A 16,046-nucleotide genomic window follows, 5' to 3' on the forward strand; every position below is an offset into this window, starting at 1 on the left:
GTCGGCCAATAAAACTCATATTCTCCAAAGAATCAGCAGAACTTACGAAAAAAGAGGTCGATTCGATGAAAAGTCAAATAGCCAAACTCATTCCGACAGTCTGTCAATTAGATGAAGCCAAAGTTTCCGTTGAACCGAAACTATATTTTTCAATGAGTGGTGAATGATGTAACCGGTACACATTCTCAAGCTTGCTACATATGTGGTCGATCAGGAAAGAAACCCAACGATCGTAAGATGGAGGAAGATTCAGATGATCCTGAAAAATACAAATACTGTATGTCTCCTCTTCACGCATACATTCGCAGTGCGGAACTTTTGTTGAAAGTTTCATTCAGGTATATGATTTTTTTTTTAATAGAAAATATAACAAATCTAGACCAACATTTGAAAAGGGCGTAACAGCCAAAATTTATTCCTTCTGATTCCTCTTCCACATATACAGCTATATATGTAGACAAAGAATCAGAAGGAATAAATTTTGGCTGTTACGCCCTTTTCAAATGTTGGTCTAGAAATATACAATTTTGAAAATAGGCTTGTTTTGGATAAACCAACATGGCGAGTGAGTAAAACAAATACTGCGGTGAAGGATCACGAGGTTGGAATCGCAAAGCAGCTGAGGGATGAGCTCGGGTTACACATCAACGAGCCAAGACCTAGCGGTGGTAACTCAAACGACAAAAATACAGCCAGAAAGTTTTTCCAAAAGTGGGAGCGTGTATCATTTATAATAGGGTTGGATAGAAACCTTCTCGAACGGGTCTACATGATCCTCTGTGTGCTTGAGAATTGCTGAGAAATTTGAAACAACAAAGTTGGAGCAAAAAAACTGTTTTTTCAAGGGTCACCCTAAGTAAACTTGGAATAATTGCTCTAAATCGGTCAATTTAAGAGCTAGAGAAACATTTTTTTTTTTGGCAAAATGTTTGGAAACTAGCTGAGCTACAACTTTTCGGAACAATGTATACTTATATATCTGCAAAAAAAGTTACATTTGCTATTCATTTTTTATGTGGTCCACCTTAGTTTTTATCAAAACTCCAAGAAGGCCCTTACCATTAGAAACAACTTTAAAGAACAAAATTTCTTTCTTTCTCTGCTACTTTCGGCTTTAAAAAGTTATTACTACTTTGGTTGCTTCCTGGACCACTGTCGCACTCGTATCACTTATTGCTATCCCTGTTACCATTCCACTTTTCACAGCCGCATAGCATGAACCGTGGATTATTAGAGCCTTTGGTCGCGTCGTTTCTCATCTGGTGAATAGTCCAGGTGATTAGCGCGTCAGTCTGGATGTGCTAAGTGTGGAGGGTCCGGGTTCAATTCCCGTCTTTGATCGAATTTTTTTGTACGGTTGCTGAGGTTATCGAAGTATACAGCATTTCACTCCTCGATGGGGGAGTGTAAAATTAGATTCAATGTAGACACTAACACATATCCAGTTCTTATTTTCTCGTGACCGGAGACCTAATGCAAGGGCCTGCCGTTTACTTAATACGGGGAAGGGTCATTTGGCCGAAACCCATTTGGCCGAAAACCACTAGGCCAAACAAACCATCAAGCCGGAACCCATCTGCATGAACAGGTCTTTTGGCCTAAAGGGTCATTTGGCCGAAAGGGCCGTTTGTCCGAAAGGGCGGTTTAGCCGAAAGGGTTGTTTGGCCGAACGGGTCATTTGGCCGAAAGAGTCATTAGGCCGAAAGGGTCATTTGGCCGAAAAGGTCGTTTGGCCGATTCCTCATTGCTCACTTCTCACTGTAAAAAGTGAGAAGCATGAAGTGGGTAGTTAGACGTCTCACTACCCACTAAGCACTACTCACTTTTCACAGTAAGAAGTGAGACGTCTCACTTCTCTCTCCTCTTTTCTTATTTCTCACTGAACACGGACAATTCAGTATTTTACAATTAATACCAACTTTTTCTTCAAAATAAGGTGTCAAATACAATCATCAAATACTTGTAGGATTAACCTGTCAGAAATTTTAAGGTTACTCTCAACTTCACCAAGCCGAGCACCAGAATGAAAAAAGTGTGTTTGTAATAGTAGGTCGTTCTGATGAATTCAATTCAAAACAAATTGAGAAAGAACCGGTATCACGAAACCGAAGAGGATTGTACTGCAGGAAGTTGTGCAATTTCGTATTCTGGAAAATGAAGCCAGGCGATCCACAATCATCTTGTCATCGCGATGCATCAAGCCATCGCGACGTGGTTTTGCTAAGTCGGCTGCTGCATTTTCTCTACCTGTAGTGCAGAAACTAAACTTGGCGATAAGATGACAAAACTATCAGGCTTGAGATTACTGTCCGAAAGCGTTGAATACATTGAACTCATACCAAGTCAAACACCAACCCGTAGGATGTATGGATTTTTGTCCAAGTTAAAAAATAAAACGCGGAAAAGGAGGCAATTTTAAACAACATATTCAAAAATATTTATTACATCTTTTGTTTTTTCCCCAATGTTTTGAAATATAATTTAACTAAAAATTTCGGTAAATCAAAATAAACAAAAAGTTCACTGAGAAAGTCGGTATCAAAATTTACTGACTAATACGGTAATTTTTAACATTTGATCATGTGAAATATTAAATAATAACTTTACCGACTTTTCAGTAACATTGAAAATTACCGAATTAAGTCATATGTTCAAAAAGGCAGGAAAATTTTACCGACTTCGGTAAGTGAAACTGACTGTGTAGTGTCTTGAATTTCATATCAACCCGAACGTCATAAAAGCAAATCTAGCCACATGCCAGCAAAGTCCTTGCCAGCGAACGAGAGCAACGTATGAACGATTTTTGGCAGTGTAGTTTCCTCCTTGCTAGGGCTAAAAGCGGGACCAACGAAAACATCAAAAATCCCCTGTTCCTTCCGTTGTCCAAAGAGTCGAACTCGAATCATCTCGCTGGGAACGTGTGGTTGCTTGCACGCGCCCTTCCGGATGCGATGCGCTCACCAGCAAGCGCTGGCTTCTGTAGTCCATGAATGTACAATAGGGTGACAATAAAAATCTACTAAATAATAATTTACTCATGACGAGAAGCGAAATTATTGAAAACTAGGAAATTGGAATATATCCGAATTTTAAATATTTTTTTAAATAGTTGTCAACAACTTCAAGATAGTGCATTAGTGATATTTTGTGCACATGCAACCAACGAAAGCATCTTTTGCGGCTAATTCTCCTACACTTCGTGTACGATGCAACTTCTTCCGTCGCGGATCTGATTATAATGGAATGGAATACAACTGAGGGCGATTAATGTTTATGTGCTCCTCTGAAATCCCACGCTACCGTTTTCATTGTCACCCTAAGAGGTAGGAACCGGTATCGGCATCATTCATTCCGTTCGGAATGACCTATCTTTGTGCATCCTTTTTCCATGGGTAATGATGATAGTTGAAACGATGTGGATAATACTTGACTGGTATATCTATGAACCTTGTCTGCATCGCTTGATGATCTCGCAATGATGATGATGATGATAATGACCATTCGAAATTCGGAGCCATGAAAAAACGAAGGTGAGAAACAAATTTTGTGCCTTTTTTCTTAAAGCAAAACAAATCTTTCCAGTCCTCTTTATGCTTTGGTGAATCGAACATTACGGATCGCACTTAAATTGTAAAATTCCTTGTCCTATATCGGTAAGAAAAGCTGCTATCAGACCACTCGGAAGGCTTGATTCCCGAATTCGTCCTAGACAGTTTTGGAAACTTTGGGTTTAGATCAATCAAAGTTAAGTCTATTTCCAGGTTTTAACCACCCGAATTGGAAATTAATTAGGCTGATATAAATTTAAAAAAAATAAATGTCTGCGCCCCTCGATGTTTTTGTTTAAAACTAATAATTTAATGAAACAATAATAAAGTTTCCGGAAAATTTAGATGCTGTTTAAAACATTATTCAACAAATTCTAGGAGTTTTCCCATGCTTCATTTTTATTTTTTATTGACAAAGTTGTAGTTTTGTGAACTTTTTCATAAGTTTCAAGGATTTCAATTGCTGACCAACAAATATTATGAGTTTCATGCAAGTCTGCGAAAAAAACGTTTTAATTTTGAATACTTGTATTGAAAAAAAAAAGTATGGCATTATTAGATGAAATGTTATATTTTTGTGATGTTTGTGGAAATTTTATATGTTTTAACGAGAAGCCTCAGTAAATGTATTCAATGAAAATTAATTCACAAAATAAAATCAGAGACACCATTAAATTTTCAATATTGAATAGAGTCAGTGCCCCTGCTTATATCAATGCCTTCATTGATTTGATGAAAAGCAGTTATCGTTTTCAATTAAGAACAGCCAAACTAATATACAAAATATAGGTAATATACGCTATCAGCTCCATAACACATTCCTATATAAGTCGTACTCAAAAATACAATTCATTCAGTTTCAAATTACTTCCAATCGGTTTCCCCGCTAAAAATTATAAATATAGAAAAACTAAACATTTTGCGCTTCAATTGGTATTAATACGGGAGAAACTCAGAAACATTAACCCTAAATTCGATTAATAAGATACGTCCTTCATCGGAGCTATGTTCATTCAGCTTATCGAAGTGGCTTCTCTCGCCTGTATCTTGTTTCGTAATTAGCTTGTACCAATATATATGTACGCATATGACCGAGGTGACGCGACGTCCGAGCATGTTTTATCGATCGTCGATAATTATTATACACATGTACCAGAAAATTGCGCCCAATTCCAGCAACACTTTCTCTCACACACACGCAATTCACGGTGTTGTTCGCTTGCTCACGATTCTCGCATAAGTGAAAATCGATTGATTTAATGCAACATTTTTTTTCACAGCTTGTCCCTACCGGGAACGTCATTTTGCTTTGTTTTTGGTGGTTTTTTGGCAATTGTCGGTCACTGTCAATTATTATGTGACGGTGTTTAATGAATTCATTATTGTTTACAATTTGGGTAACTTTCACTAGTGGGAACCCAACCGACCCGTGGTGGTGTGGAAGTGTTAACAGAATAAGCACGGGTGGTACATCGGAAGTTGAACAACGGTGGGGAAATGAAATTAGGTTGACACGAAATATTATGGATGGAATAGGAATCTTAGCTCGCAGTATAGCAAGAAGAGGTTTCGAACATGCTTCAGCAATCAGCTCGATAATTAAGCAACCAACAGATTCTTCAGCAATAAGGATAACTTATTTGAAAGTTTCATAAGAAAATTGTCTCAAATAACTGATGTTACATCATTTTCAATTACGTAATTTTTATATAAAAGAGGAACATTATTATTATCGTCTTTATTAAAGAGGTTTTATTAAAGAGGTATTTTTATTAAAGAGGTCTTATAGATGGTTACAATTTGGCGCGTGTGTCTCAGCTGAACTTTGCTCAAAACAACAACGGTAGGATGCTTGATCTTTGTTTCAGTAGCATTGACGGAGATGTAAATTACTCATTGATGGAAGCACCTTCACCATTAGTAAAATCTTCGATTCACCACCCTCCACTGCTAATCGAGAAAAGCGGTGTCTCACCTTGTTTTCGGAACCAGTTAAATCTGTTTACTACGACTTTAGGAATGGCATTCCTCTCTGACATTAATTGGGCTGAGTACATAGATCACAACCTCAACTCATCGGTTATTACCTTCTCCAACATCGTATTGTATGCTATTGATCAATTTATTCCAAAACGAGTATGTTGTTGTGGACCAGATGGTATCCCTGCGTTCGTCTTGAAAAAATGTTTCAGTAGTCTATCCGTTCCTCTAGCTAGTCTCTTCAACGCATCGCTTCAACTCGGAATTTTTCCTGAGCATTGGAAGAAGTCCTTCATTTTCCCTGTCTTCAAGAGAGGAAACAAGCGTGAAGTCAGCAATTACCGTGGTATAGCCGCACTATGCGCCACTTCAAAATTGTTTGAACAAGTAGTCTACAAGTTTTAACTCCACAACTGCCAAGAATTTATCTCTGAGCATCAACATGGGTTTATGCCAAGGCGTTTAACCGATACGAATTTGACTCTCTACACATCGTTCATTGCCCAATCTTTGCAGAAGAGATATCAAGTGGACTCAATTTACACTGATTTTTCGGCTGCCTTCGATGAAATCAATCATAGGATAACGGTTGCCAAGTTTGATCGCCTAGGTTTTTCCGGATCGTTTCTGTTCTGGCTTGAATCCTATCTAACTGGTCGTGAAATGGCCATCAGCATTGGAGTCTCTACCTCGCAATATTTCGATGTTACCTCAGGTGTACCACAAGGTAGTCACTTAGGTCCTTTGATATTTCTGGTATATCTAAATGACGTGAATCTCATACTCGAATCTTTCATGCTTTCGTTTGCCGATGATTTTAAATTGTACGGGATAGTTAATCATGATCAGGATGCTCTATTTTTGCAACGTCAGCTGGACACTTTCGTCAAATGGTGTGAGACAAATCGCATGGTCCTCAACACCGATAAGTGTTCTGTAATTTCTTTTTCCCGTAAGCGCTCTGCGGTTGACTTTTGTTATAAAATCGGACCTACAGTTATTAGACGAGAATCTGTTGTTCAAGATCTGGGTGTGTTATTAGACTCTCAATTGACTTTCAAGGATCACATCGCCTATATTACCTCGAAAGCGTTCAAAACACTCGGATTTATTTTCGGATTAAAAGAAGAGGAGGTTTTACGCCCGTTTGAGAAAGATTTCATGAATAATTCTACTCAAACGGGCTTTTCCCTGCTCCAAATAAAGAAATAAAGAAATAAAGGTTTTAATGAGGAACATATTTTGATTTCGGTTCTTCCATTCAAAGAAATACAAAAGATATACGCTTTGATATTTTATTACATTGAGTATGTACCTTGTGTAGCGGTCACAATGAATGCACTATGGGAAGATCCATGAACTACGTAACGCAAAAATTGGGAATTTTCAAACCCCCCTCCCCCCTATGTCACACTTTTTGTATGAAACATCTGAAAATTATGTATGGATCGTCACACTTTACTCAACCCCCCTCCCCCCTCTTCCCTATGGTCGGGGTGTTGAGAATGTTACCCGTCCGGAAACATTCTATACCGAACCAAGATTGATAATCTCTGAATTTGCAATCCTACGCCTTTGCTCACATGGTTAACTGGAGACCATATTCCCTGGATTCAATCTTTATTGACTATGCAACGGTGCATGGGCGTAGCCACGATTTCGAGTAGGAGGGGGCAACTTTTTTAGGTCTTCTAAATTGTTACGAGGGCCCTCCTTAGCCGTGCGGTAAGACGCGCGGCTACAAAGCAAGACCATGCTGAGGGTGGCTGGGTTCGATTCCCGGTGCCGGTCTAGGCAGTTTTCGGATTGGAAATTGTCTCGACTTCCCTGGGCATTAAAGTATCATCGTGTTAGCCTCATGATATACGAATGCAAAAATGGTAACTTGGCTTAGAAACCTCGCAGTTAATAACTGTGGAAGTGCTTAGTGAACACTAAGCTGCGAGGCGGCTCTGTCCCAGTGTGGGGATGTAATGCCAATAAGAAGAAGAAGAAGAAGAAGAAGAAGAAGAAATTGTTACTTTTTCAGTAGTTTTATAAAAACACATGAATATTAGTGCTCGACACTATTTCCCTCTGAGTTCCAAACACTTTACAACCAAATCCACAAGTCGTTGAAGTCAGCGTTTTGTACTAAAACGCAACGCCAATGAACTTGACGCATTCACGCCCACAATGCAACGTTCGCGTTGTGCGTTTATTTAACAACAATAATGATTAAAACAATAATGATATTAAAAAAATGCATGATTTATTGAACAGATATTTTTAATTATTTAAATTTATTTAAAATTATTAACGAGCCACCAATTCCATTCAATTTATACAGAAATTATACCTTAAATGAAATTATCAATGGAATTTTCGGAGGAATTCCTAGATTAATTACCGAAGATATCCTGAAATAATTCCAGTGGAAACATCAAAATTTCCACTAGGAGATCCTCCAGGAATTTCCTCGGGAATTCCTCCGAGAGTTCCTGTGGGAATTCTTCCAGGAGTTCCACCGGCAGTTCCTCCAAGATTTCCTCCAGAATTTCTTCCGAGAATTCGTCTGAATTTCTCCAGAATTTCCTCCGGGAACTCATTTAGGCTTCCTTTCTGGAATTCATTTAGGCTTCTTCAGGAGTTTGTAAAGACATTCCTCTAGAAGTTCCTCCGAGAATTTCTCTGGGAGCTTTTCAGGGAATTCTCCGGGAGGTCCTCTGATGATGATAATGATAATCCAGCTACATACCCCTACAAAGGTTTTAGCTAGACGAGATTTATTTATAAGATGAATTCTCCATTTTTTTTCCAGAATTCTTCTGGTAATTCCTCTGGCAGTTCCTCCTCCTCTGAAAATTCTTACGGGAGTTTCTTTACAAATTCTTCCAGGAGTTACTTCGAGAATTCCTCCGGGAATTCCTCTGGCAATTCATCCGGGAGTTTCTCCAGGAGTTCCTCTGCAAATTCCTCCGGGAGTCCCATCAGTAGCTCTTCCAGGGAATCATTCAGGCTTTTTTTTAGGAAATACTTTAGGCTTTTTTCAGAAATATAGCTGGAAATTCCTCCCGAAGTTCTTCCGATAGTTTCTCTGCGAGTTCCCCCGGGAGGTCATATAGGAATTCTTCTAGGAGATCCACCGGCAGTTTCTACGAGAATTCTTCCGGGAGTTTCACCGGCAGTTCCTCCGGGTGATTTTCTGAGTAATTTCCGGAGGAACTCCAGGAGAAATTTCCAGAGGAATTCTCGGAGGAATTGTCGATGGAACTTCTGGAGGAATTTCTTGAGGAACTACAGGAAGAATTTCTGAAAGAAGTCCTGGAGGAGTTCCCGGAGGACCTTTCGAAAGAACTCTCGGATGAACTCCCAAATGAACTTCCGTAAGAATTCCAGGAGGAGCTCCTGAAAGAATTCTTAGAGGACCTCCCGGAGGAACTTCAAGAGAAATGCTCGGAGGAACTTCTGGAGGAATTTGTAGATAAATTCCTAAAAAAAAGCTTAAATGAATTCCTGAAGAAAAGCCTGAATAAATTCCCGGAGGAACTACTGGTGGACTCCCGGAGGAATTTTCATAGGAACAGCCGGTGGAATACTCGGAGATGAATTTCTTGAGGAACTTCCGAAATCTCATTTCCCGTGAAATTCCTTTAAAATATCCTCCAGGAATTCCCTGTAAAGTTCCTGGGGAGATTTCCGGAGGAACTCTTGGAAAAACTCCTGGAGGAGCTCCCGGTGGAACTCCCTCAAGTACTTCCGGAGGAATTCCCACAAGGAAGTCCTGAAATAATTATTGATGAAGTTCCTGAAGAAATTTTCGGAGAAATATCTGAAGGAATTCCAGGAAAAATAACAGGAGGAATTAATGGAGAAATTCCCGGATAGAATCCTGAAAGTTTTCGCAGATAAATTGAAGAGATTGAAGAAATTACCGGATGACGTCACGGGAGTTTGTTCAGAAGAAATTCCTATAAGAACTCTCAAATAATCACCGAATAAAATTCTGGAGTAAATTCCGTGTGAAGTCCGGAAAGAATTGCAGGACGATTCAACGGAAAAACGAACAGTGGGTAATGTCTGTGACATAACCGCTAAGTGGACGTAGGACTTGACTTGACCATGCCTTAAAGATACATAATATGTCCAAATTTCTCACATCAACTATTTTGGATAAATAATCGGCGTTGCATACCATTCCTTGGCAAAATCTTCTCATCAAACCGACACAGAAATCAAATCTACCTCGAACAAAAATCATCAAAAAAAATTCAGGAAGTATCTGTCCGGTCACGAAATATTAGCATCGACAGTGGCAACCTTCCCACTGAAGAACTGCCTGAAATAAACCACAAGTTGGTTCAGCAGGGGATGTAGACTGTATCTCAGCCCTTCCACTGAAGGGCCTTCTAATCCGTGCGATAGCGACTGAAGGAAAACATTATTTTTAACTCTTAGAGCCTTGAAAAAGGTTGTTTGCTTCGGCTAAGTGCAAAAAGTAAGAAAACGATCTTTTCAAATAACCGCGAATTTCTAGTGATGGTATAAAAAAGTCTGAATGCTCTGCGAGCGAATGCACTTTTCTTTTATACTACTTAATTTTGAATTTTCTCTGCTTCCCAATTGGTGGGCCAATCAGCTAGTGTCTTATATCCCGCTTCTTTGTCAGCCAAAGCGTCATCATCATCAACGCGTTCGAGAAGGGCTTCTTCTTTTTTACGCTTGTTGCTCGCTGCTGACGTCTATTTCTTAACGGGACTTTTCGCTTGATACAGGCCAATAAGCCGGGCAAGCGAGCTTAGAATTGCAGTTCAGGTGGGAAGTAGGGTGTTCTTTTCTGAGACAACATTATTAGTAGTAGAAGGAAGGAAACACCCGGACATGGGATTCCGGGTGATAAGATTTAGAATTCATAACAAGGGACGATCATTCAGTCACGTTCGCTTTGTGTGCGGTCAGTATCAAACAATGTTTTTCTACATATTTTTTTATCAATGCCAATATTGCATTGATCAATGCATTGATATTTAACGTGTATTTGCTTAGAATTTAGTTTTGGGTCGCGCGGATTTGGCGCAAAATGGATTTTCATGTCGCGAGGAAATGGCGTGGATTTGATTTTAGTCGGCGCGGATTTGGCGCGGAAAATATTTCAGGATCTCCGTAACAACCCTGCAATTTCTATCCCGAAGGGAATTGAAAGCTTTGATATTGATCTTCATCATTGGCTCTCTGAAGAACCGTTTGTTTTTTGGACATACATGCTGCATCAAGTGGCTTTTCTTCAGCCTGTCTCGGCTCATCACCGATGCCGGCCGGTCTCGGCTCGACTCTGCTGCTGCTGCCGGTATCTGCTCAGCATTGCTGCTTTGTCGGGTCTGTAGGGTGGACTGCTGCTGTACTGGCTAGGTTTCGGCTGATGATGGTGGCTTCGATGACTTCATTCCCTGCTAAAAAGTGTGAGTGCTGTTCAATCGATGATGCGGTTGCTTCGCTTGTCCCGGTCAGAATGAAAGGAAAAAATCGCGTTGCGCTATTTTATGGCTTCTCGGCAGACCCAGCGGCTGCTCATTCGCTGGTGTCTGCACCAATCAGAACGTGGTAATGGAATGATGCAAGAATTATGCGGTACCCATATTTATAGGTTCCCTTGATCTCGATGTTTTTCATTGAAAAAAGTTTCATGCCTATTGAAACAAGTTTTTCGGGCCTTATCAAGCATGGACATGAAAGGCATACTTGAAATCTGTCGATTGAGGAGCTTACCGCAGAAATTCGTCCACTGAGACGAACGCTATTAACGTTTAAAATCTTTCAGCACAGCGTAACGCGGTCGATTTGAATATTTTGAAATGACACCCGGTATAGTAAAGAGAGACGTAAGTCCTACGTCAAAATTCCCGGAGAAATTCCTGAAGGAATTCCCGAAAAAATACCTGGAAGAATTTCCGGGAAAATACTTGGACGAATTCCTAGAGAAATTCTTAAAGAAATTTCTAGAGGAATTCTTGAAGGATATTCTGAAGTAATTGCGAAAAGAGTTCCAGAATGAAATCCTAGAGCAGAGGTTCCCAAACTTTTGGATATGCGACCCACCTAGCAGAATCCCATATTGCTTGCGACCCACCAGGTACCAAATGTATTGATTTTGTGAAATTAGATAAAAAATCATAATAAATTGCTTTTTACCCCATCATTGTATTTGTCCAAATTTCGTCATTTTTTTTAACTGGATATGGATTGGATTTGGATGTGATTTTAATTAAATTTGGGTTGGATTTGGATTGAATTTGAAATTTATTCAGATTGGATTGGAATTGAATTTCGTTTTGATTAGGATTGGATTTGAATTAGATTTGGATTGGATTTTAAATAGATTTGGATTTGATTTAGATTGGATTCGAATTGGATTAGGATTGGTTTTGGATTGAGTTTGTTGTTCTTTAATCATCCAATCATATCTTAGATCCTAATTTAAAATATGGATTAGATTTGTGGTACAAAATAGTAACAAAATTATGAATTAAGATTTGTCTTTCGCGACCCACCACTGAACAGCCCACGACCCCCCTGGGGGTCGCGACCCACAGTTTGGGAACCTCTGTCCTAGAGGATTTCGCTTTATAATTTATGGAAATATTCCTGGAAAAAATCCTGGAAGTTATCCCGGAGGTATTAAAGGATGAGTTTCAATGTGTACTCCCGGAAAAGTTCCTAGAAGAATTTACGAAGGAATTTATTATAGATGAAATTATGAAGCAAAACCGGAGGATTTCCGACATAAATTTCTGAAATAACTTCTGGAGGAATTATGGGAGGAAGTTACGTATGTATTCTTGAAGGAACTGTCGAATACATTCCTGAAATAAATGTCGGAGATTTTCCTGGAAGAATATCCGAAAAAATGTCTAGAAGTAAAACTTGGAGAGAAGAAAAGAAATCTTCAAGGAATTTCCTCACGAATTTCCTAAAAAAAATAGTGAGGGGTTTCTAAATAATTTTTAGGAGGAATTACAATTATATGAGAAGGTTTTTCGAACGATTTTCAGAGGAATAGAAAGGTATTATTTTGTAGGAGATAGAGAAAAAGAAAATATCTCATCAAGCATATGAAATCCTCAAAAAGAAAACGAGATAACGACAAACTAGATAAAATAAAAAAAGTAGATAAAATAAAAAAAAGCGGTGTCGATATCTCGATATTTATTTTTACTTGATTGTTTGCTTGATTTTCGTCAGCTTCAATGCGCTAAATTTAAATATTTTCAAAACCGACGCTCCCGACGTTATGACGATGATTTATAAAATTTAGTACATCAATGCGTTACGCGCGAAGCACTATTGCGCTACTATTGTACAATAGCAACGCGCAATTGTAATCCAGCCTTGGCCAACTGAGGACAGAAGGGACTATCCGGCAATCCAATCGGCTAGCTATTGGGTTTTCCGCAACATAAAAAAAAACTCACAATCACTTCACGGAATCCTGGATACCCTAATAAGTTTTTGGAAATCTTTCAAAGTTCAACCACCTAATCTGAATATGATTAGATCATGTGCACATGTTCAAGGGAATTCATTTCAGTACCCGTTCAATCTTTCAACCATTTAGGGGGACGACCCCCTCCTGCCCTTCTTTGGCTACGCCCTTGCATCGGTGGCTTGTTTTAACCAACCGGTGCATTTAAATCCATTTTCCCCATAATGAACTGCTCGCGTCTCCGTTATTGAAAAAGGAAAATCAGTAAACAAACGAATGAAAGACAAAAATAATGATTCATCTAGGGTATTATGGAGATCCATACAGTACGTCACGCAAAAAATTATAATTTTCAAAACCCCTCCCCCCTTCGTCTCGCTTTTTGTATTAATTTTCTAAACACTTTTGTAAGGATCGTTACGTTTCCCGAAATCCTCCTCCCCCTAAAAGACGTACTTTGTTGATAGCCCCTAAGACAAGCTAAGCGATTGTTCGAAGATACGCCGAAGTGGATAAAGAAAAACTTTATACATGTGTGAAAGACGAATAAAATAACAGTACCGGTTGTTTATCTCATAGCTTTCATATGCATCCTACGTAAAATAAAGTAATGAAAAGCACTTACTTTTAGGATTACATGAATTTTGAGATGAGATGTAATGTAGATAGGGGATCTGAAAAATATCAGCACTCACCTTCTTCAACCCAAATCCGATTTTCGTTGATCTGGAAATTTCACAATTCACACTATACACTTCTTGTGCTTCCTTTTATAAAGATCACATACGAATTTTACCCAACAATCTCCAAAATGTGGAGATTTACTGGCAGGAAATTAAATCTTTCTATTCACTTATCCACTCGCGTCGCACATGTACCTAATAAACGGTATAACGTTGTCACTCGAACGAAATCTCGTCAGAAACTAACGGAGCAGTACTGAAGAAAAGACGATCTCCCTGGCTACACGCTAAAAATGAACTACTCAAAATTGAGTCGAATCCGACTTATTTTCGTTAAAAACGGGACAACTCAAAATTTGAGTAAAAGATACTACTTCAATAAATTGATGATTTCGCGGAAGTTAAGCTTGGCCTTCCATCAATTTTTAATACGACAGATGCGAATCAAGTTTATCTATCTATCTAAGTGCATTTTACGACAAACAGACTCCTAGTTTAAGTGCAATCATCATTTTATTGAAGTAGTATCTTTTACTCAAATTTTGAGTTGTCCCGTTTTTAATGAAAATGAGTCGGATTCGACTCAATTTTGAGTAGTTCATTTTTAGCGTGTAGGAAAGATCGACTCAAGAAACGAACGACCGTTGTCGTGGTCTCACGTTGTTCGGGTTTGATCGCTACGCACGATACCGTTATCTCTTGCAAGTATCAATGCCACACGCTAAAAATGAACTACTCAAAATTGAGTCGAATCCGACTCATTTTCATTAAAAACGGGACAACTCAAAATTTGAGTAAAAGATACTACTTCAATAAAATGATGATTGCACTTAAACTAGGAGTCTGTTTGTCGTAAAATGCACTTAGATAGATAGATAAACTTGATTCGCATCTGTCGTATTAAAAATTGATGGAAGGCCAAGCTTAACTTCCGCGAAATCATCAATTTATTGAAGTAGTATCTTTTACTCAAATTTTGAGTTGTCCCGTTTTTAACGAAAATAAGTCGGATTCGACTCAATTTTGAGTAGTTCATTTTTAGCGTGCATCAGCACAAATAGAACGTTGTCGATCCGAACGCACAGCGACGGAAGAACACATTGTTGATGGCGTTGGATTCTCAAGATCGACGTCGTGTAGCAAATGCAGTAAAAGGAGTAAAAGTGTACGGATGTGTGGGGTGCGAGGGAGTGATATGCACCCTTTAAGGATATCTATAGATTATATTGTAACATAATAAATATAAACAAGTAGGGGGAATGACGGCTTTGGCAGGTTTTGTTCTATTATTGTCAGGGGGGTTTTTATAACTGATTATGCTCAAATTTGGCCTAAATATTCTTTGCATATCAAAGAACATTGTGGCTAAATTTCATAAAATTTGGTCGACAAAAACCCCCCCGCCAATAATAGAACAAAACCTGCCAAAGCCGTCTTTTCTCCTGATTCAAATAATCATGGTCTTTTATGTTTTCTATTCATCTAGGGGGAGACCCCCCAGTGCCGGACACATAAGTCATTTAACAAAAAACTCTCTAATTATCCGAATTATTTTTACTTGTATACCATATACACAAAATATGATCATTAATGATTCATACAAACTATATTTTATCATTTGAACTCGTTTTTCGACGATGCATTTTGATGATGAAATTTTGTGAAAATTTTCACGGTTCAGAAAAGTGTACCCGAGTACTGGACACTATTGCATAATGTTCAAATAAGACCATGTTTCTATTAAATGAGTAAAGACATCATTTAGAATAGTAATATTTTTCACTTGCTTCAAGTTGTAGATATTAACACGTTTTGGTAGAGCTTCTTTGATTTTCCTGTTCAATTTCTTACATCGTACTCAAAATTTCCACCATTTTCCATGGCACCTTCAATTTATGTTTCTGCTTATTTCTATGGTTTTCTGATACCTCAGCAAGAAAAACCAATTGAAGTAAATTTAACAAAACAGGTGTAAAAAATGGCTAATAGATCACATGAAAAAACTCACTGTCCGGACCCGGGTGTTTTTCTCCTCAGATTGTTCTGTTTCTTGACAAAAGAAAGTTCTTCTCTTCAGAATTTTAAAGAAAGTTTTTTAAAGCTTAAATTCAATTACCAAAAAAAAAGTCAGATTACCATATTACCAAAAAAAAATTCTGAAAATCCATTCCATTGAAATATTTTTAACTCTAAACTTCACGAGAAATTATCTGTTTTGCTTCAAATGATGTTTTCTTGAACTTCGGCAAGAAAGTCTTTTCGATTTTCACGGGCATTCTTCAAAATTTACGCAAAAAGTTCCATCAGAAAAAATTCAAAATTTTCACCAGAAAACCCCTAGAAATATTGTAAGGAAATACAGGGCTGTTACAAACT

The 16,046-nt window shown here is 38.4% G+C and overlaps 1 protein-coding gene across 4 annotated transcripts in view; it reads right to left on the reverse strand.

Moving 5' to 3' along the window:
• Positions 1–13,935, reverse strand: part of LOC134227502 (homeobox protein prospero) — a 352,970-nt gene extending 339,035 nt beyond the window's left edge. For 2 of the 4 annotated variants that reach the window (XM_062709079.1, XM_062709071.1), the window contains exon 1: positions 13,683–13,933. The gene's annotated coding sequence lies outside the window, so the exon portion shown is untranslated. Of the gene's footprint in view, positions 1–13,682 lie in introns of all 4 variants that reach the window. The other 2 variants (XM_062709046.1, XM_062709087.1) reach the window with 2 other exon arrangements.
• Between the last annotated feature and the right edge of the window lie 2,111 nt (positions 13,936–16,046).

This window comes from Armigeres subalbatus, chromosome 1 (assembly GCF_024139115.2).
Source record: "Armigeres subalbatus isolate Guangzhou_Male chromosome 1, GZ_Asu_2, whole genome shotgun sequence".
NCBI classification, from domain to species: Eukaryota; Metazoa; Arthropoda; class Insecta; order Diptera; family Culicidae; genus Armigeres; species Armigeres subalbatus.